This window comes from Lepisosteus platostomus, chromosome 16, assembly GCF_059453375.1.
Source record: "Lepisosteus platostomus isolate fLepPlt1 chromosome 16, fLepPlt1.hap1, whole genome shotgun sequence".
Classification (NCBI taxonomy): Eukaryota; Metazoa; Chordata; class Actinopteri; order Semionotiformes; family Lepisosteidae; genus Lepisosteus; species Lepisosteus platostomus.
The window spans coordinates 25646916-25673857 of NC_142626.1; the positions used below are offsets into that span (position 1 = coordinate 25646916).

Below are 26942 nucleotides of genomic sequence, written 5' to 3' on the forward strand. Positions count from 1 at the left end.
TATTACGGACCTGCCTGGTGTGTTCCTTGGTCTTCATGATGCTCTCTGCGCTTTCAACAGAACCTTGAGACTATCACAGAGCAGGTGCATTTATACAGAGACTTGATTACACACAGGTGGATTCTATTTATCACCATCAGTCATTTAGGACAACATTAGATCATTCAGAGATCCTCGCTGAACTTCTGGAGTGAGTTTGCTGCACTGAAAGTAAAGGGGCCGAATAATTTTGCACGCCCCACTTTTCATTTTTTTATTAGTTAAAAAAGTTTCAAAAATCCAATAGATTTCGTTCCACTTCACAATTGTGTCCCACTTGTTGGTGATTCTTCACATAAAATAAAAAATTTATATCTTTATGTTTGAAGCCTGAAATGTGGCAAAAGGTTGAAAAGTTCAAGGGGGCCGAATACTTTCGCAAGGCACTGTATGTAATATATGATGGAATCGCTTATCTAAAGAAATTAATAACGATGTTAATTTAAGGATCTAAATATATGTATTTATATAGCTGGTACTATTACTGCAATCCACTTTCTTTGTAAACACGTTTTATTTTTAATTTGACTCATTCACGCATGATGAAGTATTATGTACGCTATATTAACGTTTTTGGTTTTTTGTATATATATTATAACATATTCAATGTTAAGTTATATTAAAGATGAAATAAAAATGTGAATTAGCCTACGTGAATACTGTACTGTTCAACCGGTTTAATTCAAAACACTTTATTTAGTGGGACAATTTAACAGATGCCTCAAGCCTTAAAATGAAATTGTATATATTGTAAATAAGAATTGAGAATAACAAAGCAGTATTAAAAATATTACTGAAACTATAATAATGCTTCTGGTCATTATTTACAATATTATTTTAATAATAATAATAATAATAATAATTTCAAGCTTCTTGTATATTTTTCAGAGTCATTTTTTTCTTCTGTTTTTATAAGCTTCGTTTATTAAAATAACAATTTATGAGACACAATGTTTCAGATGTCAATAACTTAATGAACAAATGACACAGAGCCTGTAACCTACAGGTTTAAAGATCGTGATTTGTGAAACATTTCACAGCTTTTATTCAAACAATATTTAGTACTTCGTTGCATCTTTAGAAACTTTAGTTTGAATAAAGTGGAGCCCAGGTGCAAGTGACTTTATAACATGAGAAGGCATTGAGCTATATTTGTATGCATCAGTTGAAGCCTTCTGAAGTCTCTCAAAAACATAAAAATGTAACATAATATTGTGTGGCCCGATGGGCAACCGATTCTTTTAGTTTTAAGAAAATCAAAAATAGGAAACAATAACATGTATGCCTTAAATAGATATTGCATGGTTTTAAAACCATAAAAATGGGTTTCGTTAAAAACACGAAATCCAGAAAAAACGGGTGATTTTTCTTCCTTGTTTCTTATTTGTGTAAGCTGTAAGTTTTTTTAAAACTTTTTAATTAAACATCTTAAACACTTTAATTTTGTAAACGCAACATGCATCTCGTACAGTCACATTATCCTGTCTTCCCTTGGTGTGAAACGAATTAGCAGGTGGTTGAGAAAACAGCGCACTACCCATTGAGCTCAGTCAGAGAAGAGGCAGCGCCAATTGTATTTCTGACTGTTATGTCACAGTTCAATATTTTCTATACATCTAAATTAAATCAGGCATCAGGTGCATAAACTATTAGTTATCAATAATTATTGTTCAAATTTGCAGTGTGATAAATTGTCATACTTCCACATCTTGTAAAAACATTAATTTGCAAGACTGTGGTCAAACATATGTTACTGTAAATCTAACTATCAAAAAAACAGGGTTCACTTTTTTTCTCTCTCCCTACTCTCTCTCACCCGCTCCGATTCGGACACAGAATGGTTAAAAATGGGAACGGGTGAGGCAGGGAGAGGGGGGGAGGCATCTTCCCACCTCTATGACTAAAGAAAGTGTCAAAGAAAAAAAAAATACTGTACAGTGTATTAAACACTCTATGGTCACTACACTGTGAGTAATGCTGCCCACTAAACCACTTTCCCATAAAATGTTTCCAAAATGTCCAAATTATGTTTCCAAAATATATTAGCTGCTTAGTTACACGACTCCATATTAATATTACTATCAGGTGGTATTAAATCAGTACAACTTTTATTTTTTTACAGTAACAGCAAGTGGTGTTCTTACTACTTATTCTTAGAAAAGGATAAAACATAACTTTTTATGAATTACAGAATATAAACTTATTAATGTTAGAACACGCACGTTAAAACAAGAACCCATGTAAGTTACCAAGTCAAACTCTTTGATGCATAAAATATTTATGCATAATTAAAATATTTATGATGAAGATTGAAGGTCGTGTGCTTTTGTCCAACTGAGCAATCTTGCTTTCATAAAATATACTGACTTTTTAATGTTTAATGATTAACATGCTGTAATACACAGTTTAAAATAATTAAAAATCTAAAGAGTATACAACTTAAATTCTTGATTGGAAAAAGACTGTCCCTAAGCAGTGACCGGGATTCGAAACTGGGCATTTTCTGGCAACAGCTCAAATGCTGTATATGAGATGTAAAGCTTTTTTAATTCCACCTGACATTTTTACAAGGTGCTTCCAGATACTATTATCATATTTAAATTTGCATGCAGTATGATGCACCATGCCCACCGTGTTTTGATGCAGCATACTCTGTGCTTTTTAATGGCTGGATCTGTATATTAATGGGGAACTGCAATGCATTTTTTACATTTTGGAATTATAATGAATCTGCAATGATGAGTGCATTTCAAATCATAAGGAAACTACCAAGTACAAGATAACATGTATCATTACAATCTCCAATTTATATCACAAAACAGATGAAGTGTTGATGTATGTGTAGTGCCATATTGCCATCATTGTCTGTGATTCAGAATGAGGCATACTTTCTTGCTCTCGCCCTTGCTGAGACCAGCTGATTCTCGTCTTCCTTCGACAACATGGAGTACTTCCATGCAGTACTTCCACAGAGTTCATGATTGTGTAATTAATTTGAAATTAGAAATGTTGAGATACTATCAGTTTATTTTGTTACAGATATTTAAAACCCAGTCTAAGAATTTGGAACTGCAGGTCCCCTTTTAGATCCAAGTGAGGTGTGGATCAATATTGCAGGTGGGATCATGATTTTGATTGGGATCCATCGGGATGGAGTTCCAGACAGGGCTACACATTCAGACACATCTTTCTAAAGTCCTCCTCATTCCAATGTGTCTCACCTTGCCCAATAATAAAACTGTGATGAGAAATATAAGATACTTGATCTTGTAAGAAAAGCATCCCCTCTCATTTCCTCGTCTGACATGTTTAATCCTGCTCCTCACTCTCTTGCTCATCTTTTACTTTGCCCCTTTCTTTCTCTTGTCTGTTGTCCATCTGGCTCAATCATTCTCTTCACAACAGTATCTGCCAAACATAACAACAAACAAACACAATCTGCCAGGTGTTTGTCCATTAATTTCTATCTAATGTTTTATAATTTTGTTTGATGATTCCAGTGTTTGCTAATCCAACTAATTTGGTATCATGAAGAGATCATTGGTATAAATTAAGAAGAGCAGAGGTCCTAGTACAGATCTCTGTGGTACTCCAATAATTACATAACTGCAGTTTGACTCTTATCTTATTTCCTTTCTCTATTTATTAAATAATTCTCAATACAAACACACATTCTCTTTGCCTGTAATTTGAGAATTAATATTTTGTATTGGACTTTATTAAAAATCTTCTGAAAATGTAAATACACGGTATCATACTCTATGCATTGTTTGTTAATTACTATTGTTGCTTGTTAAGAACTACCAAGCTTGGTTATGTAAGACCTACCTTCTCTAAATCCCTGTTGACTTTTCCATGTATGTGATCCTCTAGTTTAGTTTTTATTATTTGTCCTTTCATGTAATAAAAATCAGACTTTATTGGTCTTTAATTGCTCGGTTCAGTTTTGTCACTCATCTTGTGGATTGGCACTACATTTCCATTTCTCCAGTCCCTGGCTTTAGTGTCTGAAGAGTTGTAACAGTGGCTTCTGAATACATGTACTCTGACATAATATAAAATGATTTAAGCATTAATATTATTAGCCATAAATACTGTCATGCACAAATCCTTAAATGAATAACAATAATAATAAAACAATGACAATCTGCAAGAGTTCAATTTTTAGATCCATTCATTGTGTTTTTTTGTTCTTACAGAACATGAGGATGTAAGCCTAACATTGAAGAAGATTCCTTAGCGGAGCAAGGTGGCAGAATTCCTTATCTTTAAAGAGACAGAACAAGCTCCTCCAGATGTTCATCAAACACCACAGTCTGCAGACCTGCAAATCAAACCCCTCTGAGAAGACTGTGTGTAGGACTGTGTTTCCATTTTGCTCTAGTGTTTGTGGAAGGTAGAGACAGGTCTCTCTCCTGCTCTATGTCTGGACAGTGTGTAATTGGAAGAGTATGAGTTTGTTTCTAATCTCTAGAATTAAAAAAGATTGTCTTAAATATATAATTAGTTCTGTTGGTTTGTTATGTACATTTTGTCTTAATAAAATTGGATTTTGCATACAGTACATGTAAGTTTTTTATTTTGTGCAGTTAATTCCTAGGAAGACAGCATGGTAGCACACTGGTTAGTAGTGCTGCCCAACAACACTGGGACCCAGGATTGAGTTCTGGGATGCTATCTGTGTGAGGTTTTTATATTCTCTTTGTGTTTACATGGGTTTCCTCCAGCTGCTCCAGTTTCCTCCCACAGTCATGTCCCATCCAGATTGTACCCTGCTTTGTGCCCATGGATTGCTGGGATAGGCTCTGGCTCCCTCATACAATTTCAGTAATAAGATTCTGTAGAGTGGATGATTGTGTATGCAGTTTGTCTATATAAAGGGATCATTGCAGGGATGTGGATTTGGACTGTGTAAACTGGGTCCACTCTGTCTTAGGCTGGTAATAATAATGGTTTGAACATGTATTTTCAGTTTTTCCCATAGAAAGGTACTGCTGGTTCTTCTGTAGGTCCATGATGGACCTGAACCAGACATAGTGCAGAAGAGGAATGCATGAACACTTGCAAAAGCTTAAATATAAAAAGAAATCACAGATAGCTGTGTGTTACAAAAGAACATGTGATGTTTGCTGCATAATTTAATTTTGAAAGCCACTAAGACATCTGTTGCTCCTGTTGTATTTCTGAAAAAAAAAAGATACAAAAAGCATACTAGTGTGCCAACCCTATTCTTTAGGTAATACAGTTATATTTTTATAAACAGTAACATTTTTCAACATTGTTATTAATGATTGTTTAGTTAGAAAAATATTTTAATTATATTTTACCCTATTATATTTACCCTCATTTTTCATTATTTTAAAATTTTGTATTTTACTTATTTTCTGATAGTCAGATTTAATGTATATTTGAACAAAGTCTTGTAAATTAATATTTTTTCAAGATGTGGAAGAAGGGCAACAATTTATTACAGTGAAATTGTTAATATCAATTATTGATTACTAACAGTTTATGCTAACACCTGCCTTTCGTATTTAGATGTATATGAAATAGTGAACTAAGTGTGACATAACATTCAGAAATACAATTGAGAATCGCTTGTAGTATTTGTATAAATGAAACTTTTCTAAAATGTATTAAAAAATATTAAAATCGATTAAAATGTATAATTGTGCCATGTGTAATGTCACAAGGAAGTACAATAAGCACCTGCTTTGTTTAACGATGTTTCAAAAAACTAACTGGTGAGAAAGCTATTTTTAATGCTAATTAAGAATCTTGAAGTTAAAAGAAATGATGTATGTTGCTTGATTAATTTTACGCAGATACGCTCGGTGCTGTAAGGGATCCAGGCTGCAGATGGCTCATTCTGTATTGCTGAGCTCCACGCCTCCTCTCTCTCTCAGTTCTGCCTCTTTTCTAATGGAGCTCAGTGGGCGGGTTGCTATTTTCTCAGCAACCTGCTGATCTGCTTCACACCACAGGAAGACAGGAGAACGTGATTTTTCCCATATGAAACGCATGTTATGTTTACAAAATTAAGGTGTTTAAAACGTTTAAAAATTAAAAAGAACTTACAGCATACACAAAGATTCTAAGCTGATCACGAAGAAGAAAAATCACCCATCAAAAATAGGCATTTTAATAAGAAAGCAAAAGTTAGAAAACGTGAGAAAACAAATGACCCTGAAAAAAATACAAGATGTTTGAAATTATTCTTTATTATGAATAATAAATTAATATTGTTAATAATGATCAGATACATTATTATAGTCAGTTTCAGCGGTCTTTTTAATACCACTTTGTTATTTTTGATTGTATTCATTATAATTATACTTTTATTTTAATGTTTGTTGTTAAGGCTTGTTTTAAAGTGCCCCACTGGAAGAATTAATATTTTGAATTGAACCGAATTAAACCAGTTTAACTGTTTTTTTTCTCCCACTGTTGACAGTATTCACCTTTGCTCATTCATGTTTCTATTGATAGAATTTAACATTGAATACTTTGTGATATAAAACAATAAAAAGTAAGTATAGTGTACATAATATTTAGGATTTTATTTTTTTAAAAGGAGTTTGTTTGTTAAAAGAAAAACTTGTACCATAAGCAAGAATAAAACACAGACCTCTGGGGGGAAAGGAGCTCTCCAAACCCATTGGTCCAACACACCACTCGGAAAGAAGGCTGAAACAGACAGGTCAGAATGTTTTCAAAGTAATTACAAGTCAATGAGTCGATGCAGATGTTTACAAAGAAAGTGGAATACGGTAATACTACCAGCTATATAAATATATTTTATTTAGATCCTTAATTTAATATTGTTTTAATGTCTTTAGTGATGCAATTTCATATTATAATTAAGCAGACTCTAAAAAGTCCATGTTGAAATAACGACAGCAAGTATTCATAGAACAGGTTAAAACATTATAGCTTTTTATATAATATATATACTTAATATACTGTAGTATATTGTCAGAACCTTTCCAAAATAACCACAGTAAGTGACCGAATTAAAGAGTTTGATGCATAAAATGTTGATGAAGAAACTGTTGTTATTTTCTTTAATTTAAGCTACCGCTATCAGTCAAATATAGTATACAGATGCAACCATTCAAAGTGCGCGGCACAAACACGTACTGCGGGCATTTGGCTACGTCATCGCACGTCCAAATGCATCATACCGCGGTACGTGATTGGTTGACCAACAGGGGCACTCGTGGTGTGTTGGTCGGTCATAGAAAGATTTAAATGTCTTTACTGTGCCCGTTTTAGTAATGAATATTCATATGGAATTTTACCACTGAAGGGAAATCTTAGTAGGTGAGCATAAAAAGAATAGGAGCATAACGCGTGTGAAGGCCATAAACGATATTAATTTTGGAACATAAACATACAGTATTACAGTACAGTATGTAAACTGTATATGGCTGGTCTCAGTACTTTAAAGAAAAAATACACACCAGTATTCCATTTCTCCCTATACATTTTAAGCATCGAAGTCTTTAATTAACATGTGAAATAACGTGTATAAAACGTGGTAGTTTTAAGCTTTTCTGCGAATATGCTCGATACCGGAGTAAACTAGCATACTTTTAGAATTTGATTAATAGGGAATATAATATGGAATCGCGTATCAAAAGAAATTAATAACAATATAATTATATTCATATACTGCAACACAATAGTATATGCTGTACAATGTCTATTGATACTGTATGTGTAGGGCTGTTTCACCACACCTCATGTGAGTGGTGTGGTGGTCTAACTGCTGGACCTGTAAGCAACAGGTCAACTGTTCAAATCCAGCTGGTGCCATGACTTTTCTTTTAACAAACATTTCTTTGAAAAAATAAAATAGCAATATTATGGACAAATAATTGACTTTTTATATTTCTAAATATCACAACATGTTCGAATCGAAGTCATTTTTTAATTACAATGAATAGTCACCTTCTTTCCTTCTGACAACGGTTCCTGCTTCTGCTTCCTGCTTCTATCGTGACCGGGGTAAAGTTAGCTTGAAGTTCGAAAATGATTTTGGCACGCCTGTAGCGTTTTCACGAGACCTCTAAGAGTTACAAAAACACTTGCTTTGTGTATAAAATACATTGTGAATGCTTTCTCAGCCTTTACTTTTTCGTTTTTATGACATTTTTTTGACCAAGCACGAATATTCTTTTGTCCATATCTTCGCAATGGAAGCACAGAACGCCTTCAGACCAAATGCATTTTAAAGACCACGACTTGTAGATATTTCCACAGCCTCTACATCAAACTATTAGTGAGATAATTATCTTTTTTTAAACCTCCGGTTTTTCATCGATGCGTAATTACGCACTAACTGGAACCCGGGGGACCGTTGTGTACTCACGTTCACAACGCGAGAAATACTGTTCAATACGGCTTCATGCGAAAAACCCATATATGACCATAGGAAGCAGAACAGCGCAGTCTCCAATTACTCAGACTGTAAACACGGGAATAAAGCTTTGTTTGATTTCTGAAACCCTTCCTTTGCGTCCTGTTTTCATTCAGGTAAGGCTCAACTATATTCACAATACTACTGACAGCAGGAAGATTAAAATATTCTTTACACAGCAGCTGATTAAAAACAGCTCCCATGATGTGCAAACCGATTTTTTACACAGAACACTGACACAGCTTTGCGTTCTGAATCTCTTTTTCTCATGCTTTTATTTAATGTGGCACAATGCACTGGGATAGGGGTATTCTGTTCACAAACTAATAGCATTTAAACCACAGCACCCACAATGCTGCAAGTAAGTGTTTTGCACACTAAGCAGGTCCTCTGACCTTTCCAAGCCTTACTTTGGCTTGTGAAACCTCTTCTTTTTTTATGATTTTTTCAATACGGCACCATTAGACATGCACCCACTGTCCCCCTGGTAACGTGAATCTTATTGTCCCTTAGCTTACCAAAACCAGAATCAGGTAAGGTAAGGGACAATGAGCTTCAAGATACCAGGGGGACAGTGGGTGGTCAAGTCTCCCCTAAACAATGTCTCTTGTAAGATTATGGTGTAAGTCCATTTAATAATGTTGTTGAACTCTCTTCAGCCCAAATACAGAGGAGCCCAGACCCAGAATGTTACACATACTGACAGAGAGTGATCTCATTATGTGTGTTTGGATTTTAACAACTATTATTATTGTTTGCTAGAACCAAAACAAATCTATGTTAGACATTTTCATCTTCAGCCAAAAAATACAAACCTGTTTACGTAGTGTGGTGCATTTCTGAGGGGCATCATCCCTGTCCAAGCTCTATGTTTTGGAACTTTAATTACAGGCCCGCTGATGCCCAATTCTCTGTCAGTTATGTTTTTATTCAAACGCATATAATTCCATCTATTTTAGTACACTATAAACTGATTCTGTTTAGCGAGACACCTTTATTTACACCATTTCTCCTCAAAACCTGAATAGTTGACTGAGACATATTTCTGTTATTTTGTTAGGCATCAACAGGAGTTTTCTTACAGTCACGTCCTAGAAGGGACGGTCTCCAACTGAATGCCTCAATATCTGCAAATATATTACAGGTGGTGCAATTTATAGTGCAATTGAGGTGTCGCTGAGAGCTGGTTTTAGAGGTTGTGCTACAAGAAACGAGGGTGGAGAAAGGTGAATGGGAATTCCATGAACTGCTCAAAGAACGACTCCACAAAACATGGCAGTAAAATGCTAAAGGACATATTTCCAACTGCACAATGAAACTGTTCTTATTTAAGCTCAGGCTTGTGGTGTGTGAGAGCCTTCAGCGACCCTGGGGTGTTGTGTGTCCAGGTTAGAGTTTCAGAATGGGATTGCTCTTCAGTGGGTGTGTGAAATCGCATTGAATGGTGGAGTGGTCTAACACATGTGAAATGGAATTGAAAGTCTGGTGCGCCTTCTCTTTTGTCGAGTCTGTCAGACCACGCTTTACCAGTGTTAAATAACTGTGGTGGATACAATGACATTGAAACCCAGTGTTTGGGCTCCAGAACACGATATACATCAGGGCATGTCATTCCTCACGCATTTTAACACAGTCGATTGAAGACGTTGGGGATAACAGTTGAAATCTGACATATTTTACAGTTTCTTGGTTTTTAAAATCTGATCGTTTAACCATGGCCCCTAGTTGCACACCTTATTTCAGAAGTATTCGTGTAGATCAGACTAAAGGACAATCCTAGTGAGGGAGTAAGCGGGACCCTTTTGAATCCAGGGGCAGGCCAAGACATCGAGAAGAAGAGAGGAATGAAATGCGTCACCCACGTCGGTGGGAACACATTCTAAAAGCTTTCATTTTCTCGGAAAACACAAAGATATACAGTAATTATGGAGAGAAAGAGGAATTACACCCGGGAGAGTAGGAAACACACAATACCTTCAGTAAAAAAGTTCTAAACACTTGTGTTCTATTACATCAATATTTATTTGAGATTTCAACTTTCCAAGTGCTAGAAATGGAGTAAATGAATACAACACACCTTCTTCATCACCACCTGAAACAGAATCATAGTACAGTAAGTGATCCCAAATCCTTCCAGAAAAAAAAATCAGAAGAGTAAGTCTTTTCACTACAAATGCGCACAAAATTCCTCCATAAAGAAAAAATAAACTAAAAAGCAGTAAGCATCCCGTTAATGAAAAATACTAAAGATTGTACCATTAATCTACGAAGTAAAAACCCTTCCAGACCAGAGTGCCCCCACGGTGGCCGATGCGCTACTGGAGGGGATGTTTGCCATGCTAGGGGTGTCGGAGGAGTTACACAGTGACCAGGGGTGTAACTTCGAGTCCCAGGTCTTCGCCAGAGTGTGCCAGCGCCTTGGGATCTCTAAGACGCGGACCACCCCGCTGCATCCCCAGAGCGACGGGAGTGGTTTAATCAGACACTCGCCACCGAGCTGGCCACCCTGGTGTCCTGGGACGATTTGGGACCGCCACCTCCCCATTGCACTCTGGAGTCTACGGTCCAGGAGTCTACCGGGTGCACCCCAGCCGCGCTTATGCTGGGCTGGGAAATGTGAACCCTGGTGGACCTGGTCTTCGGCCTGCCGCCCAGAGACGAGTCAGCAGCGCCGGCTGGACTGGACTACTAGTAGGACCTGCGGCAGTGGATGCGGTTGGTGCACAGCTTTGCCCTGACCAGGTTGACTCAGGTGGGAGTCCAGCAGAAGTGGCACTACGACCTGTGCTGCAGGGGGCCTGCCTTCCAGCCTGGGGTCTTGGTTTGGGTGTACATCCTGCGCCAACACAAAGGCGTCAGCCCTAAGCTGGTGCCGTCGTGGGAGGGGCATGCTGAGGTCCTCGGGGTGGTGGGCGGGGTCTGCTACCGGGTCAGGTTGCGAACACAGGGGAGAGTGGTGGTCCTGCACCGAGATAGCCTGGCACCCTACCGGGTCCAGGAGGAGGAGCCCTACGGGGATGCTCCGGAGGAGCAGCCAAACCCAAATCATCCTGAAACTTGGTTCACACCTTCCCCCTTCTATCAATGACAAACTTGTTTCCTTCTAATTCTCTAAATTCATTTGCAGATTTTGGCTTTTCACACCACTCACAGAATTATGAAATTGTCTCCAAGACTTATCAGAAAAGGTCTCCTCTTTGTCACTAGCTTAGTTAGAGGATTAAACTGTGTCATTAAAATGATGTTGTTATGTTGGCAGACTGTGTAAGTAAATGCAACGCCATCATGTTAATGTGGGGGTAATGTGTTATGGTACAAAGTGATACCTCACTTCCTGCCCTTGGCAGCTCTGTAAAAAACACAATAAATGGCAGACATATACCAAACAGATCTATATAGTCTGTGGTTGCTTTGTAATATACCAATTAAGGTAAATGATTTTCTCAGCTAACAGACAAGCCCCTCTACGAATATCAGATGTAAATTACCTTCCATTACACTGCTCATTAACACACAGTAAGAGTAAGAAGAGATCTGAGCTGCAGTCAGGACTGGGAGTGGATTTTCACTTTTAAAAAGAGATTCAGCTAAAGGCTTTACTTCTAACCTTTAACCTGTAATATATTATTCATTATCAGGACAGTAAAGTAACTGGTCTGGTTTTGATCAGTTTGTATTTCAGCATCAGATAAGGATTATGTTTCCCTTTGTCTCATTGTGGGGGCTGAAATATCTTTGTGAACCTGCAACCTTAATCTAGATGATTATTAGAATATTTTCAATATTAATTTCAGGAGAACAGCACCAAATGCCACAATTTCATACTCACATTAATTTCTAATGATAATTAGTAAATGTGTGTCTTTTTATCACAAATTGTTGTTACTGAACCTCAATGTATTTGTATGGAACTGAAAACTGCCACAGGCTGTGTCCTGTGTCTTTGTCTTCACCCTCAGCACCTGCAGGAGGTCCCAGGTACAGCCATGCAGTCACTGTGCAGTCCTGCTAGGGGAGGTTTTTGTATGGCTGTGTAACACTGTGTGACCACATAGTTGGGGAGGTGAAACTCTGACAGTAATAATCTCCCACATCTTCAACCTGGATTCCTGTGATGGTCAGAGTAAGATCAGTCCCAGATCCACTGCCACTGAAATGCTCTGGGATCCCAGTCAGACATGTAGTTGCATAACAGATCCGGAGTTTTGGAGCTTCTCTAGCCTTCTGTTGATACCAGGCTAAGCGATTGTTGTCATACACTGCATGACTGGTCTTAGAGGTCACAGTGATTGTCTGTCCTGGAGCAGTTGATTTCACTGCTGGGGTCTGTGTCACAGTAACCTGCCCACTGGATTCTAAAAATAAAAAAACCGAGAGCAAATGAGTTGGAAAACTATTGAAAACACCAATTCATGAATTAATTTGATTTCAATGTTTTCTTGTTTTGTATTAAAGTTTTAGTTTTTTTCACTTTAAATAAAATGCTTATGAAACATTTCAAACTCATTCCTAACCTCAACCTGGATGAGGAGAGTCCAGATGAAGATTGTGATGAAAGTCATTGTTGCTGTGGGTTCTGTTGCCATGAAGGGCAGCTCTCAGTCATGAAGTGTTAAACTCACAGGGCTATAAACACACACCCACATCTTCGGCCAATGCAAAGTGTCTCTTCTATGCAAATTGTCTTCCTGGGCCCAGCAGCACTTATAGCCAGTCAGTGCTGGAAACATAGGCTTGGTGCAGTTTAGCATGAAGACTCCCAGGACAGCAGGACTAGACAGAGAGCAGCTTTATAAGGAGCAGAGGATGAGACACAATCAGCTGACCCCTTATTACACCCAACACAGCTGGAATGGAGTGGAGTGTGGAGAGTCTAGTTAAATCAGCACTTGGCTCTGTGTGCTCAGACACAGCAGGCTTATTAATTGAACTGAAGCCATATTTTGCAGGCTGAAGCATGCAAGTATGGTTATTATTTTTAATACTCCACAATAAGCCATACATTGATCTTCACAGTATTTAAATATTAAAACATTCACAAAACTCTCATTAAAATTTACATAGATTCAAATGTATGCATTAGCGTGTGTTAGTACGTTAAACTGTTAGTTCCGTGTGTTAGGAAGGCTGATGTCTGTAGCTGTGCGTATTTGTGAATGATGGTTTCTAAAGCTACTGCTTTGAAGGCAAAATTGGCCAAACAGCTAGTATACATCTGTATTCTCTGCATTACTGTTAATCAACTATGTACTCCTGTATGAGAACAGTCAGGTCTCCTTCCACTAAGTGATCCCTGTGGCACAGAGGCAATGTAGATATTAGGTTTACTTATTCAGATATGGATTTATATCTCCCACACGGACAACAAAGGATCAGCCAACAGACTCTGTTGAAGCGGCATCCAATCTGTCCTTCCTTGGCTCCCGGCCAGCCAGTCCTGGTGTACCCGGAGTTGCGGGAAGAGAGAGTATCTAGCTGTCAGCTGCGTTGGACCAGGGTTTACTCTCCAGGGACCGTGCTAGTTAGCGTTGAGCGTAACTATTGAAACAGTCTGGGCACAGCAGTAACCTCGGGTGTGAGCGAGTCAATCTTTAGGGGGCAGAAACTCTGCATTCGGCGTAGCGCTACTTCTGAATAAACTATTCAGATGTTGACAAAGAGTCCCAGCCATATGCTCCGGTGATCAGACGGGTCCACATTGGCTTTGCTAGCAGTTCACAAGGTCTTGCTGCTGGCTGGACCTAGGGCAGAATTCTGTCTTTACGGCTTCCTCTAGCTCAGTGATTAGAACAAAGATCAAGTCCCAATGCAGACAACACTGGCTGTCACGTGATTGTCTCTGAGGGTGCGTGAGAGCGGAAGGAAGAGCGAAGTTCTGAGCCTGTGCATGGCCTTTTAACCAGAGCCAATACAGCTGATATATGATTGGTCAAGAGGTTGGGGGGCATTTGGGGTTTGCATGCCCTGCAGGTTCCTGAGTGGTTGGTCACCTTAGGAATGAGTAATCATGACCTCTAACATCTAGGATCATAAACCAGTTGGGATTAGTCTCACTTGGACAACAAGGCACGCCAGGAATGGTCGTCCATCATGACTAATTGGTACATCCTGACTAGTGGGTGCATCCCCATCCTAGGAGGTTTTCCTTACTAGAAAGACAAACATTTTAAATCAGAAACTACATGGATGCCTTCTCTGTGTCTTGGACCGCAGAAATGGAAGAGAGATGGGGGGCCTCATTTAGGAAAGTACAGCAACACTTATGTCTGTCTTATTAACAGGCTTTGCTGCTACACTGTATATATTTTGCATCGCATATAAAAGTTGTGGTGAATACCATGATAATACACAGTCTTACAGTGGCAGGGAATCCTGGTAGAAGTGTGATGCTCTCATTCACCAGAGGTGGTGCTGTTACTGGTCTGGTCAGGCTCTTCTTTTCTGGGGCACCAACCCACTTCAGGGTCAGGGTTCCTCCTCCCACCTGGGGTCTCTGGTGACAATGCCCTTCGAAACAGATCAACTGGAAAGTTGGAAATGTGACTGCTAATGTCCAAAAAATAATAGCTGCCTCCATCCAGTTCTCATTCTTGAATGCATTGTAGTGATTCATAGCCGTTTCAGGGACGCCAAATATGTAATGTTAGTGGCTCTCTGAAGGCACCAGTTCTGTAGGGTTTGGGCATTTACTGAGACAATTATTAATTGTAGCAGTAAATCACAAAGTTGATTCTTTTGATGGCTTTAGAGTCCAACCATGCGACATAATTCAAACAACGCACACACACAGGTACTAATACACGAGGATACATTTATTAATACATAGAATATGCATATAAACCTAACAGATCTTATCGAGAGGGTTATCAGAATACAAAAGATATATTCGGTCAGTTACAAAGAGTTACACATATCAAGAGGACATACGTTCAGTATATCATTCATTAAGACCGTTTCGTAAAGTGAACTTGGTTACAACTTCTACATTAGATACTCAAACAAGTACATAACTCTTAGGAATTAAATTGATATCAACTGGTTTGGATAACAATTGAATTCTCGAGCTGTAATGCATTGAAGTTGAATACTCATCCAATCTCTGGGGATTCAGATCTCCTGCGGGCACAAAGAAACAGTTGCAGGCTGTTGCTGTCCAATCCGCGCTCTCTGGCTCCGTGCCAGGCTGTGCTGTGCGGCTTGCGACGGTGCGCTGCTGATGCTCACTGACCGGCTAGTTGGTGTTGTTTAACTAGCACAGTTTGTGCACAGGAGAAAAGATGACTGTGGGTCCCAGCAAGTCAGGAAGAGGACCAGTTCGTTTATGATGAAGAGCTAGTTCTGAATAGTGATTCAGCTGTCCACAATTCCGACCTGTTCACGAGGCCTGCTGCTGGTTACTCTCTGGCAACCTCCACTCTAGACTCTTAGAACAAAGGAAAGTTCTGGCCCTCGGACACACTTGCCGTTCCGTGGTTGTCCGGGCTGAGTCTCAGGATGGTCAGGAGGCGCGCTGCGAGGATGTCCTGCCCTTGGGAGCCTTCTGCTCCTGGGCCGTCCTGCCCTGGAATTCTCCTTTGAATTCCCTTTAGAACAGTCCACAGAATCCTCTCCAGAATCCCTTCTGAATCTTGTTTTCTCTGTGTTGCCTGTTTTTACCTGGAGGAACTTCAGCTCATTGATTGGCTGAAAGTTCCATGGGCATCAGAGTCCCACGTGGGTTACTCGGCCCTACCAGTCCCTGATTGGTTGATCAAGGTGAGATATGAGTCACTTACTCCTGACACTTAGGAATGCAATCCAGATGTCCAACTCGCACTCCCTAGACAGATAGGCGCCAATGGATGACCATTGATCATGATAGCCAGGCTTAGCTAAGTGCATCCCCCTTTGGGAGCTGGTTTCTTATCACAAGAAAACATCTTAAATCAGCTTGCATGAATTCTTTCTCTGTGGCTGCACCACAGAGATGAACAGAGAAATGAGGCCTAATTTGGGAAAGCTCAGAAACACTTAATTCTGCCTTATTAATAAGCCTCACCGCTACAGCATTATTTTAAACCACCACCACATGAACCCTACAGTTACACAGTTGAAAGAAGTAAGGACATGGAGGACTGAGTTCACAGCAACAGCATCTGCTGTTCTGCCTTCTGGGAGGGTCAGGAGGGAGAGGACACAGCTACTTTTAAGCATGCCCATGCAGTCATCACAAGGGCAAGTGAAGGAGAGAACTAGCCAAACTTACAGGGGTGCGCATTCCTTCTACACTAACTACTCCTACGACACCACTAAGCATGAGGCTCTCTCACAGGTATGGGATAGATTCCTACGTGAGAATGAAAAACTCTTATTTACCCATCTTCTCTTCGAGTGGTATATTGGGGAGAAGTTGTTCTTTGTGTTTCGTGCTGAGCTTGAATCATTTCTGTCTTGCGTGTTAAATTCATGTGTTAAAATTGTGTCAAATTCATACTGCTTAAGAACACGAGATTAAATATTACACTTGTTTTTCCATCTAGGGTTAATAAGACATTCTCCATAATAGAGTTGTATTTTTAGCTTCTAAGTCCCTATCTCAGTAATAAAATAATAATGAAGTCCCTTAATAAAACTGTTGATAAATGTAACAGGTTTTCTCTAAAAAAGACCCTTTTTCTCTAAGTGTAATTTTCTCTACATCTTGTAATGACTCAATCAATCAATCAAGGTTTATTTATCAATGCACGAACAGTACAGCGTACGGTGGTGTTGTCAGCAATGAAATGTTTTATCCACATGCTCTTTAGGAGGCATAGAAGAGTAGAAAGATAGACGTTTATAGGGATTAGGTTAAGATTAGAATACAACAATTATACTCTCACCACCTGCGGCCGGATCATCAGAAAGTCCAGGATTGGATTGGAGAGAGGGGAGCTTAGCCCTAGGCCCCGGAGCTTGGTGATAAGCCTTGAGGGTACGATGGTGTTGAATGCTGAGCGGTACTCAACAAACAACATTCTCACATACTGTATGTTCCTTTCTTATCTAGGTGTACAGGCAGTGTGTAGAGCAGTTGATCTGTTCTGTCAGTATGCAAATTGCAGTGGAGTCAGGCAGTAAGGAGGTGATGTGTGCTTTGATCAGCTGCTTGAAGCATTTCATGATGATAGATGTGATTGCAATGGGACAGTAGTCAATTAGGCAGTTGATTCTTTTTTGGGGGGAATCGGGACGATGGTGGTTTTCTTGAACCAAGAGGAGACTGTGCATTGAGTAAGGGAGCAAGAGGGGACTGTGCTTTAAGTCAGGGGAAGGTCAGGTAAAGAGAGACGTGAGAGATGGATGAAAGCACTGTAATCAATCAGCCAGACTCTTTGTAGACTTAAGTTAAAGTTTGTTATTTCTGAAAAGGAAGAAAAAGAACTTGCTTTTCTAAATCTAGTACTACCAGGGCAGCAGCCTTCTACCCGTAAGCAAGGAGGATCTACGCAGTGAGGAGCAAAAAACATCATGGTGTGGAAGAAGGAGACGTCTATGTGCTTGATTAATAGTTATCTGTGAATGACATTTGGTATTTTATTTGTGCAAAAATCTGAGACTTTTGGACTCTGTGAGATGAAGGCCCTATGTGAGATGATAGATAATCCTGTGTGACATTAATGCTTCATGTTTTTTTAAACCAGTAAGCAGCTCAGCTGCCAGTGTTATTATGAGGCACCATTGAGGAAAGTTAGTTAGAAGGTCAAAGAGAAGGGTCCACGCTGCATTATAATGATCCTTACATGTCCTGGACATGTCATCTATGATTTGTGATTTAATTACACATCATATGATGGCAGTATTTGTTGTGATAATACACTGGAAAATCCATGTATGAGACCATTTTTATTGTTTTTTAATCAGTCTCACAATTTACTGTTCCAATTTGTAACTGTTCCAGTTCATTAATAACCTGCACATCACTACATTTATTATTTGGTACCCTAAATGACAAAAGGTTAAGACTGGAAGTCAATCAAACAGAATAATTTTTAACTGTAATTTGAATAATTGTGGGCCCAATGCATTCTGTATACAGTGTAGATGTCCTCATATGGGGCACCAATAAATGTAGGGGTTTTGTGCATTTACCGGGACAATTATTAATTGTAGCAGTAAGTCACAAAATGATTCTTTGATGATTATTAGAAAACCGACCTTGCGGGATAACTCAGCAACGCACACACGGATACTAATACACGACAATACATTTACTAATATATAAAATGTGCATATAAACATAACAGATCTTATAGTGAGGGTTAGCAGAATACAAAAGGTATATTCAATCACGAAGAGTTACAAACCAAGGGGGACATACATTCAGTATACCATTCATTTATACTGTTTCGTAAATGAACTTTGGTTACAACTTCTACACTAGATACTCAAAAGCAAGTACATCACTCATAGGAATTAAATTTATATCAACTGTGGTTGAGGTAACAATTGAATTCTCGAGCTTTAATGCAGAATGTTGAATACTCATCCAATCTGTGTGGATTCAGATCTCCCGAGGACACAAGGGAACAGCGGCAGGCTGTTGCTAAGTCCACTCGGCATCCTCTGGCCCGGTGCCAGGCAGTGCTGGTTCGGCTGGAGAGAAGGAGGGAGAGATTTCTGCTACGACATGCTAGCAGTGACTCTCTGAAGACCGGCTAGTTAGTCCTGGCTTTACTAGCAGAGTTTGTGCACACAGAAAGTGACTGCGGGTCCAAGCAGGTCACACTCTTTAGACAGAAAGAAGACCGGTTCGTTCCTGGTGTAGCGCTAGTCCTGAATCCTGAGATTCAGCTGTCCCCAGTTCCGACAGTAGTTCATTCGTTGATCAGGCGAACATTCGCGGTGGGGTACCAGCGGTTCACAAGGCTTGCTGCTGGGCTAACCTCAGGCGGATCCTTTGGTTACGCGTGGCAACGTTTTTGACTCTTAGAACAAAGTAAAGTCCTGGCACTCGGACACACTGCCCATTACGTGATTGTCCGAGATGAGTCTGAGAATGTCCTGGAGGAGCACTAGAGGAGCCCCGTGCTGCCTGTTTTACCTGGAGGTACTACAGTCGTTCTTTGGTTGAAAGTTCTGTGGGCATTCGAGACCCATGTGGGGTTACCCTGCCCTACCAGTTCCTGATTGGATGATTGAGGTGGAAGATGAGTAACAATGCACCCTGACCTTAGGGTTGTAAACAACTTGGGATGAAACTCTCCCAAACAGTAAGGTGCCAGAGATGACCATTTATTAGGTTTGCTGGAGAATCTCAGCCTTGGGAGTTCCTTATCAGGAAGCTCTATCAGTTAGAAAAACACCTTAAATGTGAACCAAATGGAATGGCCTCTCTGTATCCAGCACCACTTAAATGAGAGAAAGACTGACAAGGAAGCAGCAAACTTAATTCCTGTATTTTTAATAAGCTTTGCCGCTTCAACAGTTACACAGTTATACAGAGGTGTGTGTGAAATTTTGAAATTAGGTAAACCAGACTATCATTAGGTTTTTAACATTGTAATGCGTAAAGTTAAGACAAGATCTCTTCTCCTTCCAGATAAATTCAGATATGAATGAATTACTGTCACAGGCAGCACAGTGGAGCAGTGGTTAGCATTGATGTCTTGCAGCACTGGGGGGGCTATGGGCTTAATTCTAGACCTGAAGTGCTGTCTGCAAGGAGTTTCTGTGTTCTTCCAGTGTTTGTACAGGTATCCTTTGGGTGCTCCAGTATCCTCCCACAGTCCAGAGACATACGAGTAGGTTAATTGGCTTCTGGGAAAATCGGTCCTGGTGTGAGTGTGTCTGTTTGCACTGCAATAAACTTGAGTCCCATTCAAGATGCATCCGGCCTTGTGCCCACTGCTTGCCTGGAAAGACTCTGGCTTCCTCCTAATCCTGTATGTGATAAACTGGAGTAGGGTTTGGGCATTTACGGGGACAATTATTAATTGTAGCCGTAAATCACAAAATTATTATTTTAATGGCTTTAGAATCCAACCAAGCAATATAACTCAAACAACGCACACACACAGGCACTAATACACGAGGATACATTTATTAATACATAGAATATGCATGTAAACCTAACAGATCTTATCGTGAGGGTTATCAGAATAGAAAAGTTATATATTCAATCAGTTACAAAGAGTTACATATATCAAGAGGACATACGTTCAGTATATCATTCATTTAGACCGTTTCGTAAATGAACTTGGTTATAACTTCTACATTAGATACTCAAAACAAGTACATAACTCTTAGGAATTAAATTGATATCAACTGGTTGGGATAACAATTAAATTTTCGAGCTATAATGCATTGAAGTTGAATACTCATCCAATCTCTGGGGATTCAGATCTCCTGCAGGCACAAAGAATCAGCTGCAGGCTTGTTGCTGTCCAATCCGCGCTCTCTGTCTCCGTGCCAGGCTGTGCTGTGCGGCTTGCGACGGTGCGCTGCTGATGCTCTCTGAAGTCCGGCTAGTTAGTGTTGGCTTTAACTAGCAAAGTTTGTGCACAGGAGAAAAGATGACTGTGGGTCCCAGCAGGTCAGGAAGAGGACCGGTTCGTTCCTGATGAAGAGCTAGTTCTGAATAGTGATTCAGCTGTCCACAGTTCCGACCTGTTCACGAGGCTTGCTGCTGATGCTAACCTCGGGTGGATCCTCTGGTTACTCTCTGGCAACCTCCGCTCTAGACTCTTAGAACAAAGCAAAATTCTGGCACTCGGACACACTGGCCGTTCCGTGGTTGTCCGGGCTGAGTCTCAGGATGGTCAGGAGGCGCGCTGCGAGAATGTCCTGCCCTTGGGAGCCTTCTGCTCCTGGGCCGTCCTGCCCTGGAATTCTCCTTAGAATTGTCCGAAAAAGTTCACAGAATTCTCTCAGGCCTGTTGCCTGTTTTTACCTGGAGGAACTTCAGCTCGTTCATTGGCTGAAAGTTCCATGGGCATCAGAGTCCCACATGGGTCACTCGGCCCTACCAGTCCTTGATTGGTTGATCAAGGTGAGATATGAGTCATTTACTCCTGACACCTAGGAATGCAGTCCAGATGTCCATCTGGCACTCCCTAGACAGATAGGCGCCAATGGATGACCATTGATCATGATAGCCAGGCTTAGCTAAGTGCATCCCCCTTTGGGAGCTGTCCCTTATCAAAAGAAAACATCTTTAAATCAGCCTGCATGAATAGTTTCTCTGTGGCTGCACCACAGAGATGAACAGAGAGATGGGGCCTCATTCGGGAAAGCCCAGCAACACTTAATTCTGTCTTATTAACAAGCATGGCCGCTACACTGGCTATAAATTGGTGAATTAGCGTCACAGAGAAACTGCAATGAAAAAAGGAAAGAGCCTTGGAGTTTATGATTGTTTAAGTGTTGCACATAATGACCAGTGTTTTGTCAGCTTGGTGTAACGAACAATTCTTTCCGGACCCTATGCGGACGACACAACCCGAAGAAGTGGGGAAACACTTGGAAAAAGTCATGCAGGAATACGGGGAAGACAACAGGGGGGGGGTGTCCAAAGTGCGCTGGTGCACGGGGAAGGTGTGGCCGAGGCAAACAATCCAAAAGTAATCCATAGAGGGAATCCAAAAACGCAAGAATAAGTCCAAAGCCAGGTGATCCATCCAGACAAGGAATTAAAACCATGAACTGGGTTGAAACCAGTGGACAGGAAATGGGAACAGAGGTTAAAACCTTAACGGGACCAGGCGCTTCCAGGTCCCAGACTTGCACGGTGCGGAAACCAGATGCAGAGCCAGGATGAGCGTCAGCGCCTGGCTTTTAAGGTGGGCTGGGAACAGGGGTCAGGTGCACAGAATTAAGTCTGAAGTGAAAGGGCTGGAGCACCCTTAAGGAGGAGGGACTATAATCGTGACACTTGGTGTTTGTCTCCTCCCTCTAATCATGGTCTTCAAGCCTTCCTAGTACAAATAGTGGAGCTGATGTTGCAACGTTGGAGCTTTATAAACTAAATACTGGAATCGTTACCCTGAGTGAATGCAAACCAATGTATCCTGGATCTTTCCATTCAGTAATCATAACAAATCCTTCAATAAAATCCAAGCAAGTTTATATTTTTCACAACTATTACACACTACCTGACACATAGACTGCAAGCTGCTGATGGTAAAGCATAGGACCCCAAAGACTACACCCAGAACCTCTACATTAATGTCTGAGCACTTAGTCTATTCCAGTCCTGCAGGAGCCCAGACACAGTTCCTGGCCCCTGTCCTGCTGGTTACTGCAGTGTGAAGTGGTAGATTCAGCTTCATAATCTTACAACAGTTTTGTGAAGATCAATGACTATTTGCCTGCCATCTTCACAGAGCTGTCTGACCTTAACCATCGTGATGCTATGACTGCTTTCCATTTACTATCTCCTTTAATGCCCCAAGGAACAGGGAACCTTCTGAGATATTTATATAAAACAGGTGGCTTCCTTTCCAATGCCAGACCGTCATATTAGGCCAGATTTGTTTTTTATTGGATCTTATTTAGAGGAACACTTAGATGTGTGAGTAAACATCATAATTGTGTTTTCTAGAATTCAGTTATTTATTTATACTTATTTTATTTATACTTATTTATCTATACAGTTTTAAACTGATGACCTCTGATAGAATTGCTGCATTCTTTATTGGTGATGTTTTTTTCTGTTTTTGTACTATTGTTTGGTTGGACCCTACTGTAAAACATATAGTATTTCACACAAGGGATAATAAAACTTCAGTGGAATTGAAAAGTGCGGCTCTGTCATTTTTAACCAACCTGTAACAGCCACACTCCTGCATGTCAGAGGAAGAAAGAAGCTACAGTTCAAACCCTATTTTTTCCATAGCATATTTCAGCACTTCAAAACACTTTATACTAATATAAAATCACTAATATTTCGCCATTTCGTTATTCAATACCGATGAGAAACTCATTTCATTTCACATCACTGCTGTACAAACAGGTTAGACTCTCAGACTTGTCCTAGTCCAGTTTGTTTCGTGAAGATCTTGCTACACTGGGAAGATCCCTTTAACTGTGTGTCAGAACAAAAACAAGCAGAACAGGTTCCACCTGTTTTGACAATCCAGGCAGTCTCTCTCTCTCCAGCAGCTTGTTATTTCTGCTCTTTTCAGTATTTAAATTATTTACTTATGTTCTGAACTTGAACACCAGAAGCTGGTGCTGAGTTGGATTATTGAAGCTATTGGAGCTATTGGACTTTGTGGTTCTGGTGAGTAACTTGACCTGAAGATTGAACTTACTTTCACAAAGGCCTGGGATATGTTTTGTGCTACAGAACAGAAACTGAAACGAGAAAAGTGTGTTTTAATAGCACAAAGATGGTAAATGTTTTTAAATAGTTTAAAAAAGTAAAATAATTAGCTGCTGTGTTTTGAGCTGGACACTATAGAAGTTAAGATTCCTCAGTTATGCATCAAAGAGACCTGTGCTCCCCTTCTCCTTCAGCTGCAGGTTATTTTTATAACACACAGTGTTTATTTTACAAAAACAGTTTCCTTTATTCAATGTTGAATATTGCTTTGAGCTGAATCAAACTGTTTCTTTTTCTAATTAATATTTTTAATTTAAAGCTCATTTAACCCAGTTAAGAATTAAAGTAAAAATTTCTTTCAGATTCTTATTATTTAATAAAATATGATTTTCTTATTTTAATTCTATAAAATACACCAAATAGAGTAAATTAAGGAAAAAAAATATATATAACAGTTAAGTATTCACAATACTGTATTTCACTGCATTTTAAAAACATGATGAGATTTTAGTACGTGGTTCTCCAGCAATCTGAAAAGAAACCTTGTGTTCCCATTCAGTCACATTCCTGAGAGTTCCTTGAACAAGATAACATGAATCAGAGGATGGTGCAGTATTCAATTTGCTCTAGTTAACACTTAGATTTGATAAGAATCCTGTAACATACTAAAGAGCTGGTACTGTAAGAAACTGTACAGATGCAGCCATTCAAAATGGGTGAGGTATTTCACGGCATACCGCGACACGCCCACCGGGGTATCACGCGGTATCACGTGTGTCACGTGACTAGCTATCCGGCGTCGCCTTGTAAAACCGCCAGGGGGAGCTTAACCTCTCATGTACAGCATTCGAGCCTTTAATTTTGAACTGTGTATTACAGCATGTTAATCATCAGTCATTCAAATGTTGGTATATTTTATGAAAGCAAGATTGCTCAGTTGGACAAAAGTACACAACCTACCTTTATCAGAAATATTTATGCATCAAAGCCTTTACTGAAGATATTATTAATAGTATTAATAATGGATGACTTTGGACAAGCTGTATACTCAAAGTATAATTTCTTTAGCACATTTGTACAAGCACTTGGAATCTGTCCAAGCCATACTTTGTCAGGCATTTTGTTTTACTTCAACGGGGCATAAAAACTTCCTTGCTTTTAACAGGGCGTTTCATAATTTCTAGCTACGAGAATGATTTAAAATGCGACACCTATCATTCAACTAGAGCTTAAAATATCACAAGGAAAAATACACACCGGTATTCCATTTCTCCCTAAACATTGTAAGCTTCGAAGTCTTTAACTAACGTGATACCGGATACGTCAACAAGCATACTTTTAGAATTTGATTAAAAGGGAATATAATATGGAATCGCGTATCTCAAGAATTTAATAACGGTATGATTATATCCGTGTACTGCGGCAGAACTGTGTAGGGCTGTTTCGCCTGCCTGACCATGTGAGCTGTCTTGTAGCCTACTGGTCTAGGTGTGTGACTACCAACCGGCAGGTTGTGTGTTCGAATCCAGCTGGTGCTGGACTTTTCATTTTTATTTATTTATTTTTTAATCGCGTAACATAAACATATTACCGTATGCAAACTGTATTGTATACAGTATGTATATGTATATTTAATGTCTTAACTGTGCCCGTTTAATTGAATTAAAAAAAAAATATTTAACACGAACATTAAGCTGTTTACATCTTCCGCCTGAGAACAGTCACCCGTTGCTACCCAACGCAGAATGGTGATTGGCTGACACCATCTGACACCCCTCTGATTGGAGAAAAAAGACGTGCTGGTTTGCTATACCAGGAAGAGGATTTCTTTCTATTCAAAACGTGTATTTTAAAAGTTTAAGAAGTAAAAACCTTACAGCATACACAGATTTCTAAACTGATCAGGATCGTTATCTTTGTCTTATGCATAATAATGTTCACCGCTCTGTCCAGCAAATTAATAAGAAGCTTTATTTTATATAGCGTTTTAAACGAATAAGTAATTAGATTGCTCATAAACCTAATCACTTGCTTTTTCTTTTTATTTAGGCTCAGATTTCAACTATAGATTGTATTATTAATAACCATAATAACAACCAAACAACAAAAACAACCATATAAACATAATGGTGGTGCTGGACCTTCCAGTTTTATTTATTTATTTTTCAATCGCGTAACATAAACATATTACCGTATGCAAACTGTACTGTATACAATATGTATATGTATATTTAATGTCTTAACAGTGCCCGTTTAAGTATTGAATATTCATATCTAATTTTACCACTGAAGGGAAATCTTAACATAAACATACAGTATATGGCTGGTCTCGGTACTTTAAAGAAAAAAAAATACACACCAGTATTCCATTTCTCCCTAAACATTGTAAGCTTCGAATGAAACCACTAAATAAAGACATAAATATAGAAATCTTAAGATTTGTTTTATTTAATGTTGGTAGCAGGATGAACTGTCAGAGTGTATATTTTGTCGCAAAGTTGCTGCAAGATGTTAACAGTGAAAAAGGTATTTAGAAATGAGTTATTTCAAGATGAAAAAGAAAACATACACGAAACATGGTTTCATTACGACCAGAATCGGTCTTGAGATATTTTTAACTTGATTTACAGTATTTGAGAGGTATGTCTTAACACCGATACTACAGTGCTTAAGTACTGCTCACGTATATGTTTCTAGGTTTATATTATGTATTTCATACGGTCAAATTACTTTTGAGCAACTAATAAGAAGCGCTAAACGGTATGCGTTTTAGTTTCGTTTTGTGCTGGAACCCGTGGATTGATTAGAGATATCAAGTACATACAAGTCATTTTTTAAATGTTGTAGTTCGTCTTGAAAAAATGTTACGAGTACATCATCTATCAACAATTACACAGGTTCTGTTTCCATATTGCGGATTTTGGTTAGGTACAGTATTATCAAATCCAGTGGCGCTGTGTGTTACTTTACTGAGTCCCAATCTGTGATTGAAACCTGTAAAACTGGTTTAATTCGTCACAGCCAGCACTCTTCAGGTGTGAGGGTCTTCTGCTCAGAATGAAACGCTAAAATGTTTGTGTATATTCTAATGGTAGTGGGGGCAGGGTGTGTGGGAACAGGTTTGTTCTTCACACCTGAAACATTTTCTCTGAAAGGATTTTCTTCGCAGCTTAACCGATCTTGTTACAGCATGTTACA

The 26942-nt window shown here is 39.3% G+C and overlaps 2 protein-coding genes across 24 annotated transcripts in view; one reads left to right on the plus strand and one right to left on the minus strand.

Annotated features, from left to right (window-relative positions):
- LOC148647083 (NACHT, LRR and PYD domains-containing protein 3-like) overlaps positions 1–26942 on the minus strand; it is a 1669284-nt gene that overhangs the window by 1452177 nt on the left and 190165 nt on the right. The window lies entirely within an intron of this gene.
- Positions 1–26942, plus strand: part of LOC148647098 (ribonuclease inhibitor-like) — a 465740-nt gene that overhangs the window by 216004 nt on the left and 222794 nt on the right. For 4 of the 7 annotated variants that reach the window (XM_088609317.1, XM_088609320.1, XM_088609319.1 and 1 more), the window contains exon 1: positions 23535–23702. The exons of the other annotated variants lie outside the window; for them this stretch is intronic. The gene's annotated coding sequence lies outside the window, so the exon portion shown is untranslated. Of the gene's footprint in view, positions 1–23534; positions 23703–26942 lie in introns of those variants that run through there. 7 annotated transcript variants of the gene reach the window in all.